Genomic DNA, 15,094 nt, shown 5'->3' with positions numbered 1-15,094 from the left:
ACCAATCTAGAGGACAGCTCTAGCCCAATGCTAGACATGTGAATGAGGCTATCCAGGTCCAACCAGCCCCTAGCTAATGTGCCAACTGACCACAAATGAGTGAGCCCAGCCAAAACCATGTGGAATAGAGGCAAACTGTGACAGATGAGTCTTGCTCAAATTGCCAACCCACTTAAATCATAAACAAAGAATGCAGCTGACCATTGAACAAAATAGGTTTATTACAAATGATAAAAATCGAGCTCTCAAGTGAAAATCAGAATTTTGAAAATCATGTAATCACTATGATGAGCTTGACAGTTTCTCAATACTTAAAGACTATTCTGCCAGGCACAGTGGCTCATGCCTGTAATCCCAGAATTTTGGGAGGCCAAGGTAGGTGGATCATTTGGGGTCAGGAGTTCGAGACCAGCCTGGCCAACATGGTGAAACCCCTGCCTCTACTAAAAATACAAAAATTAGCTGGTTGTGGTGGTAGGCACCTGTAGTCCCAGCTACTCGGGAGGCTGAGGCAGGAGATCACTTGGACCCAGGAGGTGGAGGTTGCAGTAAGCCAAGATCGAGCTGCTGCATTCCAGCCTGGGCAACAAAGCAAGACTCTGTCTCAAAAAAATAAAAGAAAAAGTGCATGCACAAGCCAGACACAGTGGCTTACACCTGTTATCCCAGCGCTTTGGGAGGCCGAGGCAGGTAGATCTTCTGAAGTCAGGAGTTAGAGACCATCCTGGCCAACATGGTGAAACCCCATCTCTACTAAAAATACAAAAATTAGCCAGACATGGTGACAGGCGCCTGTAATCCCAGCTACTCAGGAGACTGAGGCAGGAGAATCTCCTGAATCTGAGAGGCAGAGGTTGCAGTGAGCTGAGATCCCACCACTGCACTCCAGCCTGGGCAAGAGAGCAAGACTCCATCTCAAAAAAAAAAAAAGTGCATACATATCCCACAATACTCTGCATGCATAAACAAAAATAAGGAAATGTTTTTGGAGATAAGAGTCTCACTCTGTCGCCCAGGCTGGAGTGCAGTGACGCCATCTCAGCTCATTGCAACCTCCACCTCCTGGATTCAAGCAATTCTCATACCTCAGCCTCCCAAATAGCCATGCACCACCATGTCCAGCTAATTTTTATATTTTTAGTAGAGTTGGAGTTTCACCATGTTGCCCAGGCTGGTCTCAAACTCCTGGCCTCCCAGCCTGACCAAAAAGGCGAAACCCCATCTCTACTAAAAATACAAAAATTAGCCGGGCGTGGTGGCAGGCGCTTGTAAATCTCAGCTACTCGGGAGGCTGAGGCGGGAGAATCACTTCAACCCGGGAGGCAGAGGCTGCAGTGAGCTGAGATCACAGCACTGTCCTCCAGTCTGGGCAACAGAGCAGGACTCTGTCTCCAAAAAAAAACTCCTGGCCTCAAGTGATCCACCTGCCTTGGCCTCCCAAAATGCTGGGATTACAGACATAAGCTACTGCAGCCAGCCAAAAATAAGGAAATTCTTGATGTATAATACTTAAAAGCTATATTGCTAAGTGAAAAAAGATGCAGAACCATTTTTGTAAAATGGGGGAAAATATACATATACATACTTGCCTTTTTTATGCTTATCAATGCATATGAAGCACAAAAACTGGTAATAATAGTTGCCTCCGGAGAGAGGCATAGGAAGTGACTGGTTTAGGGGTATAAGAGCAAGATGGGGCCAGGCACGGTGGCTCATACCTGTAATCCCAGGACTTTAGGAGGCTGAGGCGGGTGGATCACCTGAGGTTAGGAGTTCGAGACCAGTCTGACCAACATGGTGAAACCTCGTCTCTACTAAAAATACGAAACAATTTGCCAGGTGCCGGTGGCTCACACCTGTAATCCTAGCACTTTGGGAGGCCGAGGTGGGTGGATCACGAAGTCAAGAGATCGAGACCATCCTGGCCAACACTGTGAAATCCCATATCTACTAAAAATACAAAAATTAGCTGGGCATGATGGCGCACGCCTGTAATCCCAGCTACTTGGGAGGCTGAGGCAGGCAAATGGCTTGAACCTGGGAGGCGGAGGTTGTAGTGAGCTGAGATCACACCATTGCACTCCAGCCTGGGTGACAAGAGCAAAACTCAAGTCTCAAAAAAAAATAAAAAATAAAAAAGAGCAAGATGGGTCCTGGCATGGTGGCTCACACCTGTTACTCCAGCACTTTGGGAGACAGGGGCGGGTGTATTGCTTGAGCTCAGGAATTCGAGACCAGCCTGGGCAACATGGCAAAAACCCGTCTCTTCTAAAAATACCAAAAATTAGCTGAGTGTGGTGGCTCACGCCTGTAGTCCCAGCTCAACTTGTGAGGCTGAGGTGGGAGGAGGGAGGATCACCTGAGCCCAGGTGGTGGAGGGTGCAGTGAGCCAAGATGATGCCACTACACTCCAGCCTGGGCGACAGAGTGAGACTCTGTCTCAAAAAAAAAAAGGCAGGATGGAAACTCCATTTCATACTTTTTTCTATCCTTAAAACTTCGAACCATATAAATGTAATACCAATTCAAATAGTAAATCCAAAAATGTATAAGAATTCTCATTTTACATAAGGAACAACTTCTCATATTTTCTCTAGTCTCAAAAAATATCCATCCCATGTGCTTACTTTGGCAGCACATATACTAAAAAAAAAATAAAAATAAAATTAAAAAAAAAAAAGTCCATTCCTAATTTTTTTTTTTTTTTTTGAGATGGAGTTTTGCTCTTGTTGCCCAGGCTGGAGTGCAATGGCACGATCTTGGCTCACCACAACCTCTGCCTCCCAGGTTCTAGCGATTCTCCTGCCTCATCCTCCCGAGTAGCTGCGATTACAGGCATGCGCCACAACGCCCAGCTAATTTTGTATTTTTAGTAGAGATGGGGTTTCTCCATGTTGGTCAGGCTGGTCTCGAACTCCCAACCTCAGGTGATCCGCCCGCCTCGGCCTCCCAAAGTGCTAGGATTACAGGCGTGAGCCACCGCGCCTGGCCATCCATTCCTAATTTTTAACTATAGGTTCAGCGCTACCTAAACAAGGTATCTAGCCAGGCACAGTGGCTCACGCCTGTAATCCCAGCACTTTGGGAGGCCGAGGAGGGCAGATCACGATGTCAAGAGATCGAGACCATCCTGGCCAACATGGTGAAACCTCGTCTCTATTAAAAATAAAATAAAATTAAATTAAATGGGCATGGTGGCGTGCGCCTGTAGTCCCAGCTACTCAAGAGGCTGAAACAGAATCACTTGAACCCAGGAGGTGGAGGTTGCAGTGAGCCAAGATTGCGCCACTGCACTCCAGCCCGGTACCAGAGTGAGACTCTGTCTCAAAACAAAAACAAACAAACAAAAAAAAACAAGGTATCTAGGCCAGGTATGTTGGCTTACACCTGTAATCCCCGTACTTTGAGGCTGGGGCAGGAGGATCACTTGAACGCAGGAGTTCAATACCAGCTTGAAAAACATAATGAGACCCCATCTGTATTTGTAAAATACAGATTTTACAAAAAAAATAAAAATTAAAAAAAAAACAAGATATCTATAATTAATATGAGACAAAGATACCCACCCACTATGAAACCTTTGAATCGTTAAGTAGGTTAACTAATGATTCTGGGGTAGGGTCAGAATTTTCATCTTTTACATTATATACTTTTTTCCTTTCTTTCTCTTTTTTCAAGACAGGGTCTCACTCTGTTGCCCCAGCTAGAGTACAGTGACATGATCATAGCTCACTGTAACCTCAACCTCCTGGGCTCGAGTAATCTTCCCACCTCAGCCTCCCAAGCAGCTAGGACTACAGGTATGTGTCACAGCACACTCAAGTAATTTAAAAAATTTTTTGTAGAAATGCGGGTCTCACTGTGTTGACTAGGCTGGCTTTTATACTTTAAAATCATTTAAATTTCTCATAATGAGTACATATTACTTTTGTAATTTGAAAAATGCAAATTTCTATATGATTGAAGATGTTAAAGGAAAACCTACTGGCTGGGTGCAGTGGCTCATGCCTGTAATCTCAGAACTTTAGAAGGCCAAGACTGGAGCCTGAGATCAGGAGTTCGAGACCAGCCTGGGCAACATAGTGAGACCTTGTCTCTACTAAAAATAACAAAAATTAGCTGGGCATGGTGGTGTGTGCTGTAGTCTCAGCTACTGGGGAGGCTGAGGTGGGAAGATGGCTTAAGCCTGGAAGATCAACACTGCAGTGAGCTATGATCACACCACTGCACTACGGCCTGGGTGACAGAGTGAGACTGTCTCAAAAAAAGAAGACAGACCAACCTACAGTCCAAATGTTGAATTGGAAATACTGACATGAACTTAGGATATACTTTCTTTAAAAACAAACAAAAAATACCTTATTTCCTATAGAAAACTCCAAGAAACAATGACCAACACACTAAGCAAATGAATACCTTTTGCACCCAGATTGTGATCTCTAAACATCATTTCTCCATAAAAGGAACCAGGATTTGGGGGGCAATGTCTGATCCATGTTCAGAAATGAAAATGTAAAAGATGATCTTCGGTCATCTTGTCAGACCAGAAAGCAAGGAAGCTATCAAAGACTAACAAGATCACATCCAAAGGACATAGGAGCCAACTTGAAGAGGTTCCCATTTGCCAAAGATGAGACAATGAGACATTAATAAGGATAAAACTGAAAGTGGCCAGGCGCAGTGGCTCATGCCTGTAATCCCAGCATTTTGGGAGGCCAACGCAGGCAGATCACCTGACGTTGGGAGTTCAAAACCAGCCTGACCGACATGGTGAAACCCCATTTCTACTAAAAATACAAAATTAGCCACGTGTGGTGGCAGGCGCCTGTAATCCCAGCTACTTGGGAGGCTCAGGCAGGAGAATCGCTTGAATCCAGGAGGCGGAGGTTGCAGTGAGCCGAGATCGCACCACTGCACTCCAGCCTGGGCAACAAGAGCGAAACTCTGTCTCAAAAAAAAAAAAAAAAAAAAAAAAAAAACTGAAATTGGCTTAAACACATTAAACATATTTAAATTGAAGAGTCCATAATGACTATTTTTTAAAAACTCATCAGTCAACTTTAGAAAATGTTAATAAACAAACTAATTATTTTGAAAATGGTCATAACTGTTAATTAAAAAACTTAAGCATTTGTCTTTTCTGTCCTAAACAAATTGTATCTCAGAGTAACCAAATAAGCAATGAGGGGAGTATCTTTTATAAAAAGTACTGCAGCTAAAAAAAATTAAGAAATGATAGAATTTGAGTATCACCATTTATAATCTCTAATGAAGTTCAATGAAGTAAGGGATCTAGGCAATGATTATCAACAGCTGCTGACATCATAAAAAGGAGATTAATAGACATCACATGCCCTTGATGGAAGTATACAACACTGCATAAAGCATGCTAACCAAAAATATTGAATCTGAACCTGATCATCTAGATATAACTACCAATTTGAAGAAAATATGGGAGACAGAGAACATGTTAAATGACACCACAATCATGTCAATCAATTAATCCAGTTAACTGTGGGAAACTCTACTGGACAGATGACCCAATTTCTTTAATATATAAACTACGAAGGAAAATAAGTGAGGGAAAGTCTTTTAGAAAAAGAGATGTTAGGGTGGGCATGGTGGCCTGTAATCCCAGCAGTTTGAGAGGCCAAGGCAGGCGGATCGCTTGAGGTCAGAATTTCGAGACCAGCCTGGCCAACATGGTGAAACCCTATCTCTACTAAAAACACAAAAATTAGCTGGGCATGGTGATGGGCACGTGTAATCCCAGCTACCTGGGAAGCCGAGGCAGGAAAATCTCTTGAACCGGGGAGGTGGAGGTTGCAATGAGCCAAGATCTCACCACTGCACTCCAGCCTGGGCAACAGAGCAAGACTCCTTCTCAAGAAAAAAAAAATTAAAAGATGTTAAACATGCACTGACCAACTATAACAGACTTTATTTGGATCCTATTTTAAACATATAAGCTACTAAAAAAATCATGATACAATCAGTGAAATATGAACACCAGATATTTAATATTAAGGAATTTTTTTTTCTTTTTTTCTTTTTTGAGACAGAGTCTCACTCTGTTGCCCAGGCTGGAGTGCAGTGGCACGATCTCAGCTCACTGCAACCTCCACTCTCTGGGTTCAAGCAATTCTCCTGCCTCAGCCTCCCGAGTAGCTGGAATTACAGGCGTCTGCCACCGTGCCCAACTAATTTTTTGTGTTTTTAGTAGAGACGGGGTTTCACCATCTTGGCCAGACTGGTCTTGAACTCCTGACCTCGTGATCCACCCGCCTCAGCCTCCCAAAGTGCTGGGATTACAGGTGTGAGCCACCACACCCAGCCTGGAATTATTATTTTAAATGGGCAATTGGTTTTTTAAAGTCCTTATTTTTGTGCGTGTTTTTTTGTTTTCTTTTGTAGAGAAAAGGGTCTCGCTCTGTTACCCAGGCTAGAGTGCAGTTGTAAAATCACGGCTCACTGCCGCCTGAAACTCTTGGGCTCAAACAATCCTCTCAGCTCAGCCTCCCACATAGCTGGGGACTACAGGTGCGTGCCACCACATCCAGCTAATTTTTTGTTTTTCTGATGGTGGAGTCTCACTCTGTTGCCCAGGTTGGAGTGCAGTGGCGCGAACTCAGCTAACTGCAACCTCCACCTCCCAGGTTCAAGCCATTCTCCTGCCTCAGCCTCCCGAGTAGCTGAAATTACAGGCATTTGCCACCACGCCCAGCTAGTTTTTATTATTTTAGGTAGAAACAAGGTTTCACCATGTTGGTCAGGCTGATCTCGAACTCCTAACCTCAAATGATCCTCCCACCTCGGCCTCCCAAAGTGCTGGCATTACAGGTGCAAGCCACCATGCCTGGCCTAATTTTTAAAGTCTTTGTAGAGATGGGTTCTCACTGTATTGCTCAGGCTGGTCTTGAACTCCTGACCTCACGTGATCCTCCCACTTCGGACTCCCAAAGTGCCAGGATTATAGGCATGAGCCACCGCACCTGCAAGTCCTTATTTTTTTAGATACATGCTGATATATTTATAGGCGAAATAATATATCAAGGATTTGCTTCAAAATAATCAATAAGGGGCCGGGCTTGGTGGTTCCTGCCTGTAATCCCAGCACTTTGAGAGGCCAAGACAGGCGGATTGCTTAAGCTCAGGAGTTCGAGACCAGCCTGGGCAACATGGTTAAACCCTGTCTCTATTTAAAAACAAAAACAAAACAATAAGGGAGGTACTAGGAATATAGATGAAACAAAATTAATCATGAGCAGATAATTGCATATGGACATTCCTTATACCACTCTTGTTGCTTTTGAATACATACGACATTTTCCATAGTAAAATGTTTCATAAAAGAGCAAATCTCAAAAAATATATATATATCTTTGAAATATGATGATCCATGAGAGTTCCACCCTCATGAGGGGATTAATGCTATTATCGAGGGAGTGGGTTAGTTAACTCAGGAGTGGATTACTGATTAAAAGGATGAGTTTGGCTTGAAAAAAAAAAGATGATTACCGAAATGAATTTTGTATACTAATCTTTAAAGCCTAGTTCAATTTCTACTTCTAGTCAATTTCTACTTCTTCCACGATGCCTTTCTATATTGACTTCTCTCTTATTTTGTATCTGTTTGTACTGAGCAATTGACTTAATTAAATTATACTGCATACTGTTTCCATCACAGGATCTAATCCATTATATCCTGCTCATTAATTGTTCATTTTTTATCTCTATAGCTAGCCAGTCAGTAAGGTTCTTTAACACACACAAACCCTAAAATGATTATTAAGGCTCCTAATGATCCCAAGTACCTTATCTGACACTCAAGTTGTCTCAAAAAACCTTGGGACCTATGGAAAAATACAATATTCTTCCTTATCACCTCGATAGCCACTCTGCACTAAAATTAAGTTTTTACTCTACTAAAACATACAATATTATCTTCTGCAAATTTTACACAGATCACACCAAAACAGTCTCTAGCCACTTAAGGCAAGCTAATACACACCAGCTTTCCTTCTCCCAGAGTTCAAATGAGCATATTTATACTCTGTCACAGAAAGAGAATTATATACTACTAGATTTAAATAGAAGTTCTGTTAACTAACTGATAAAGTAGAGTGAAGTTATTTAATAAAAACTACAGCTGAGAGGTGGGGCAAAAAAAAAAAAAGAAAAAAAAAATTGGCTGCAATACACAGAGAGCCTACCCAAAGGAAAAGTCACAAAACCCAGGAAAAAAAAGAAATCACTACCTAATTGAAGACCAATTAAGACCACCTGGTCTACTGGAGTACCTACAAGCTTCAGAGATGACATATAGCCCCTTTATCCCTTTTGTAAAAAGTGTTAAGATAATTGGTTTATTCCTCTAATTATAAAAATAAATATCTTTATGAATAGAAATAAGCTAAAGGAAAACAAAAATTTACCCCATAACCCCCTTCATAACTTTTTTGTCTCAGTAAGTTATTTGAAGACAGCTCGTTTTTCCAAAGAAAACATGTCCCTCCCTTCTAAAACTGATGTAGGAAGAGCCAGAAGGAAGGAAAGAAAAGAAAAAAAGCACATGGGCTTAAATCAATGAGAGAATATGTAGATTTGTTTTTCAATTTTCTTTTACATTTACCATCCGTATAAATCTAGGGTCAGAATAACCACACATTCCATTTTTATGAATTATTTTTGTTGGTTAATACATGTTTAGCATTTTTTTCTACTGTCCCTAAAATTTCTTGCTATAGTAGCAACAAGATCCTGCTTTTCCAAATACCAAATCAGGTGGTAAACATATCATATTCACTTTGTATGTGTAATCTTACTCTATTTTAACTTATTTTTCATTTAAATGAATTACTCAACATAACCATTCCTTTTATCTGCCATTTCTTGTGTTGAGGCTCTACCAACTATTAATACATCAATAGATCTTCACATTACCAGGGAGGTAGTATAACCTTAAAAAAAAAAAAAAAATTCACATTTCATGAACAGCTAAACATACATGGAATTACTAAGGTTCTCCTCAAAGTATCCTACATAAACTCTAGTCTGAATTCAATACATGCAAAACAATTCCAGCATCATAAAATTCTCCCACAAGCACCCAAGTGTAAGGCTCACCTGATCTCCAGCTCAAATGTATTGCCTCATCCATCCAGGTGAAGTGTTAAGAAGTATATTTATTAAGAAGTATATTTAGTGGCCAGGCACAATGGTTCACGCGTATAATTCCAACACTTTGAGAGGCTGAGGCAGGAAGATCGCCTGAGGCCAGGAGTTTGAGACCAGCCTGGGCTACATGGCAACACCCTGTCTCTGCAGAAAAATTACAAAACTAGCCAGTCATGGTGTGTGTGCCTGTAGTCTCAGCTATGTGGGAGGATGAGGCAGAAGGATCGCTTGAGCCATGGAGGTTGAAGCTATGGTGAGCCATGATGGCACCACTGTATTACAGCCTGAGTGACAGAGCAAGACTCTGTCTCTAAATAAATAAAAAGAAACTCTATTTATAAAGTATAATTTGGAGAGACAGTAGGGAAAAAATAGTGGATTTCAATTCTACAGGAGAGCTCTACATGGTTCTAATTTGGCCAAGTAACAGAAATAATGGGAAAGCATACAATTCATCTTAACATCTGCAATTTATGTTACCAGGCAGCTCATTTCTTAAGTAATCTTAGAGCAGTCATCCACATAAAACAAAAGAATATATAAGCCACACAACTAACTGATAAGTTAGTAAGTTAATTAAAATACCAGCTAAAATGTCTGAAAATGACCACCTTCCCCCATCAAAACAATATTTTATACTTCCTCAATAGCAATAATATGCAGGATTTTTGTTTGTTTTTTTGAGACAGCATCTCACTCTGTTGCCCAGGCTAGATGGAGTGCAGTGGTGTGATCTTGGCTGTCTGCAACCTCAGCCTCCTGAGTAGCTGGGATTACAAGTGTCCACCATCACACTCAGCTAATTTCTGTATTTTCAGTAGAGACCATGTTCACCAGGCTGGTCTCAAACTCCTGACCTCAAGTGATCCACCTGCCTCAGCCTCCCAAAGTGTTGGGATTACAGGCATGAGCCATGGCCTAATATGCAGAATTGTAACTATCTCAAAGGAACATGTTACTAACACATCATCACCTCATGTGCAGCTTATTTGTATATTTCCACATCAAAGGAATATGCAGATACATTTAATGGGTTTCACCTTCAGTGCAAAATATTTTTGTGGACAAGACTGACATGTCTGGTTTCATGTAGAGTCCCAGAGCAGTACATTCTCAAGCTGTTGAATAAGAAGTGATTTTGATATACCAGATCCCAATTCCAAGACTAATACTATTTTGGACTTTCTAAAACATGAGACCTCATCAAGAACCATAAAACTATGCTCCAACAGAAACGTTCAACACATTGAACACCCCGATATGGTTAGGCTTTGTATCCCCACCCAAATATCACCCTGAATTGTAATACCTGGGTGTTGACGGAGAGACCTGGTGGGAGGTGACTGGGTCATAGGGGTGGTTTCCCCCATGCTGTTATTGTGATAGTCAGCGAGTTCTCACAAGAGCTGATGGTTTTATAAGGGGCTCTTCCCCCTTTGCTTCCTTCACATGCTCTCTCACCTGCTGCCATGTAAGACATGCCTGATTTTTCTTCCACCATAATTTTAAGTTTCCTGAGGCCTACCCGGCCATTCGAAACTGTGAGTCAATTAAACCTCTTTTCTTTATAAATTACCCAGTCTCCAGCATTTCTTTATAACAGTGTGAGAACAGACAAATACACATCCTAACTTCATATGAGTTCTAGATTGTATTCACAGATCAATATGTAAAATATATATGCAGATGAATGCAAGAAGCAGGTTCAAAACACAAAGTATTGGCCGGGCGCGGTGGCTCATGCCTGTAATCCCAGCCCTTTGGGAGGCCAAGGGGGGGGCGAATCACTTGAGATCAGGAGTTCAAGACTAACCTGACCAACATTGCGAAACCTTGTCCCTACTAAAAATACAAAAAAATTAGCATGGTGGCACACGCCTATAATCCCAGCTACTTGGGAGGCTGAGGTGGGAGAATCACTTGAACCTGAGAAGCGGAGGCTGCAACAAGCCGAGATCACACTACTGCACTCCAGCCTGGGCAACAGAGTGAGATTCTGTCTCAAAGAAAAAATTAAAACAAACAAACACACAAAACCCACAAAATATTAAAGGTCTGGGTTGAGAAGATTCCCTACCTAAGAATATTTTAATTCAGAGAGCAGAAGATATAAAGAGGAAAAAAAATCTTAAATGACTACAGCCTGGATTACCTGAGCGTAAGAGGGATATGAAAATGTATTTTTGGCCAGGCACAGTGGCTCACATCTGTAATCCCAGCACTTTGGGAGGCCGCGGCGGGCAGATCACAAGGTCAGGAGTTCGAGACCAGCCTGGCCAACATAGTGAAACCCCACCTCTACTAAAAACACACACAAAATTAGCCAGGCACGGGCCGGGCGCAGTGGCTCACGCCTGTAATCCCAGCACTTTGGGAGGCCGAGGTGGGCGGATCACGAGGTCAGGAGATCGAGACCATCCTGGCTAATACAGTGAAACCCCGCCTCTACTAAAAATACAAAAAAAAATTAGCCAGGCGTGGTGGCATGTGCCTGTAGTCCAGCTACTTAGGAGGCTGAGGCAGGAGAATTGGTTGAACCCATAAGGCAGAGGTTGCAGTGAGCTAAGATCATGCCACTAAACTCCAGCCTGGACAACAGAGCGAGACTCTGTCTCAAAAAAAAGAAGAAAGAAAAAGAAAAAGAAAACTTATGTCACCACCAAATTAGGTGAAAAAAAAGCAATACAATGCCAATCTTCTGTGCAATATCCCATCTCCCATGGCAAGTCACCATAACTACTCATAAATCACTTCATTATGTGAAATAATTCAGGTTAAGGCTAGGCATGGTAGCTCACGTCTGTACTCCCAACACTTTGGGATGCTGAGGTGGGAGGATCGCTTGAGCCCATGAGTTCAAGACCAGCTGGGCCAATATAGTGCAACCTTCTATTTAAAAAAAAAAAAAAAAAGCAGGCTGGGCACAGTGGCTCATGCCTGTAATCCCAGCACTTTGGGAGGCGGAGGCGGGCAGATCGCTTGAAGTCAGGAGATCAAGACCAGCCTGACCAACATGGTGAAACCCCTTCTCTACTAAAAATACAAAAATTAGCCAGGCATGGTGGCGGGCACCTGTAATCCCAGCTACTCAGGAGGCTGAAGCAGGAGAATCACTTGAACTCAGGAGGTGGAGGTTGCAATGAGCCGAGATCACACCACTGTACTCCAGCCTGGGTGACAGAGCAAGACTCCATCCATCTCAAGGAAAAAACAACAACAAAACAAACTCAGGTTAGACACTTTATTGCTCAAGCACATCTAGGAAGACACAGAGAGTCTTAGATCTGTAATCCCCTCTTTTTTTTTTTTTTTTTTTTTTTTGAGATGGAGTCTCACGCTGTCACCTAGGCTGGAGTACGTGGCACGGTCTCAGCTCACTGCAACCTCCGCCTCCCAAGTTCAAGTGATTCTCCCGCCTCAGCCTCCCGAGTAGCTGAGATTACAGGCACGCACCACCATACCCAGCTAAATTTTTTTGTATTTTTAGTAGAGAACGGGTTTCATCATGTTGGTCAGGCTGGTCTTGAACCCCTGACCTCAAATGATCCACCCACCTCGGTCGGCCTCCCAGAGTGCTGGGATCACAGGCGTGAGCCACCGCGCCCAGCCCACTCTATCTTTTTTTTACTACAAATAACTAATCTCATAAAAATAACAAAGAATAGGCCAGACACAGGGGCTCATGCCTGTAATCCCAGCACTCTGGGAGGCTGAGGCGGGCTGATCACTTGAGGTCAGAACTTCGAGACCAGCCTGGCCAACATGGTGAAACCCCATCTCTACTAAAAATACAATAATTAGTCTAGCCAGGCATGGTGATGCGCACCTGTCATCCTAGCTACTGGGAAGGCTGAGGCATGAGAATTGCTTGAACCTGGGAGGCGAAGTAGCAGTAAGCTGAGATCACATCACTGCACTCCACCCTGGGCAAACAGAAAGACTCCATTAAAAAAACAAAACAAAACAAACGAAAAAACCAAAGAACAGAGAATTAAGAATGAGAAGCAGGCCGGGTGCGGTGTCTCACGCCTATAATCCCAGCACTTTAGGAGGCCGAGGCAGACAGATCAGCTCAGCTGAGGTCAGGAGTTATAGACCAGCCTGGCAAACATGGCAAAACCCCATCTCTACTAAAAATACAAAAATTAGCTGGGCATGGCAAGCGCCTTGAATCCCAGCTACTCGGGAGTCTGAGGCAGGAGAATCACTTGTACCCAGTAGGAGGAGGTTGCAGTGAGCCGACATCACACCACTGCACTCCAGCCTGGGTGACAAGAGCAAAACTCTGTCAAAAAAAAAAAAAAATACAAAAGAAAAGAATGAGAAGCAATTTCTCTTTATAGGAACCATTCCCCATTCAAGGAATCAGGATTCCTTACAGAAACAATTGATTCTAGGTCTGGGGCAAGTAAAATACAAAGTGAGTGCAGAACCCCTTGTTGTGCCAGAGTGTAAGGAAGTGCTCAAAACATGACAGGGATGTCAAAAGGACAAAGCAGCCAGCTTGAAGGGGCTCCCTCAAGCCCCTTCGAATCAAATTTAAGACAATTTTTATATTTCTAATAATGAATATTACTGGTACTTTTAATACTAACAGTAATGGATTGTAACTTGTTGAATTTTTTTAAACTATCAAATCTATAGTTATCCTCAAAAACATAAGGGAGGAGAAAAGCTCTTCTCTTTAGAACAATACCAGCCGTAAATGCAGAGGGAATGAGAGAATGTGAAAATCAACATATTCAAAGCACCAGTGGTGCTCGCTTCCACAGCACATATACTAAAATTGGACTGATACAGAGAAGACTTAGCATGGCCCCTGACCAAGGATAACATGCAAATTAATGAAGCATTCTATTAAAAAAGGAAAAAAGAAACCACTAGTATAACAGCTTCAGACAAGGATCATCAATGAATGCTAATGTCACTTGGTAAAAGGTTGTGGAGGAAAAGAGACCCAAAATCTTAAAAGTATCATCCCACAGCTGTTTCTTAATTTTTACCAAAGGAAAAGGATCCAACATCACAAGGCCAGGGGTGGAAAAAAAAAAAAAAAAGCAGAAAGATTCCTTTACAATGAAGAAATCTAGCAGATATCAATTTAACCAAGCAGACTTCAATTTAACCAAGCAGACATCAATTTAACCAAGTGATCAAGTTAACATAATCAATAATGAGACAAAGTGACATTATGTGCACACAACATCACCTGGGTAGTATTCTTGCCAAGTATATTTGACTTGAATCTAATCATGACAAATTCAAATTGTACAACACTCTTCAAAACAACTGGCCTGGACACTTCAAAAATATTAATGACATGAAAAACAAAAAAACAGAAGAGAACTGCTCTAGGTTAAAAGAGACTACAAACATACAACGATTAAATGCAACACATGTTCCTTGAAGGAATCCAGGATTGTGGGGGTAAGTTGTAAAGCATGTTGAGATAACTGAAGAAATTTAAATATGGACTGTTTATAATATTATTATATCACTGTAAAATATTTTGAATGTGATAGTGAACTTAATAATGGTATTGTGGAAAACACCACTGTTCTCAGGTGATACATGCTTAAGAAATTATGGAGTGAAGTATCCTGATGTCTGTAATTTATTTCCTGATACGTGAATAAAAATTCCTAATATACAGTAACACAAAAAACTGTGTGTGTGCTATGTATGTAGGGAGGGAGGAAAAAGAGGAGAGGGAAAAAGTGAGAGGGAGAGAGGAAGAGAAAGAGAGGAAGGGAGAGAGCAAACATACAAACGTGGCAAAATATTATCAATTGGTAAATACAGGTAAATGTCATACCAGTGTCCACTGTATCATTCCTCCACCTTTCCTATAGGTTTGAAATTCTTCCAAATAAAATGTTGGAGCCAAAAAGAACAAGAAGCAACATTAACCAAAATA

The 15,094-nt window shown here is 41.9% G+C and overlaps 1 protein-coding gene and 1 non-coding gene across 25 annotated transcripts in view; one reads left to right on the top strand and one right to left on the bottom strand.

The window, feature by feature from the left end:
- Positions 1-15,094, bottom strand: part of R3HDM2 (R3H domain containing 2) — a 176,998-nt gene that overhangs the window by 147,191 nt on the left and 14,713 nt on the right. The gene's annotated exons all lie outside the window — the stretch shown is intronic.
- Positions 13,934-14,041, top strand: LOC115930273 (U6 spliceosomal RNA). The gene has a single exon (XR_004066926.1). It is a non-coding gene; the product is annotated as a U6 spliceosomal RNA (small nuclear RNA).

The sequence above is a fragment of the Gorilla gorilla genome, chromosome 10 (genome assembly GCF_029281585.2).
Source record: "Gorilla gorilla gorilla isolate KB3781 chromosome 10, NHGRI_mGorGor1-v2.1_pri, whole genome shotgun sequence".
Taxonomy (NCBI): domain Eukaryota; kingdom Metazoa; phylum Chordata; class Mammalia; order Primates; family Hominidae; genus Gorilla; species Gorilla gorilla.
Note: the sequence above shows the minus strand (reverse complement) of the source record. Positions and strands in the feature narration are given on the sequence as shown.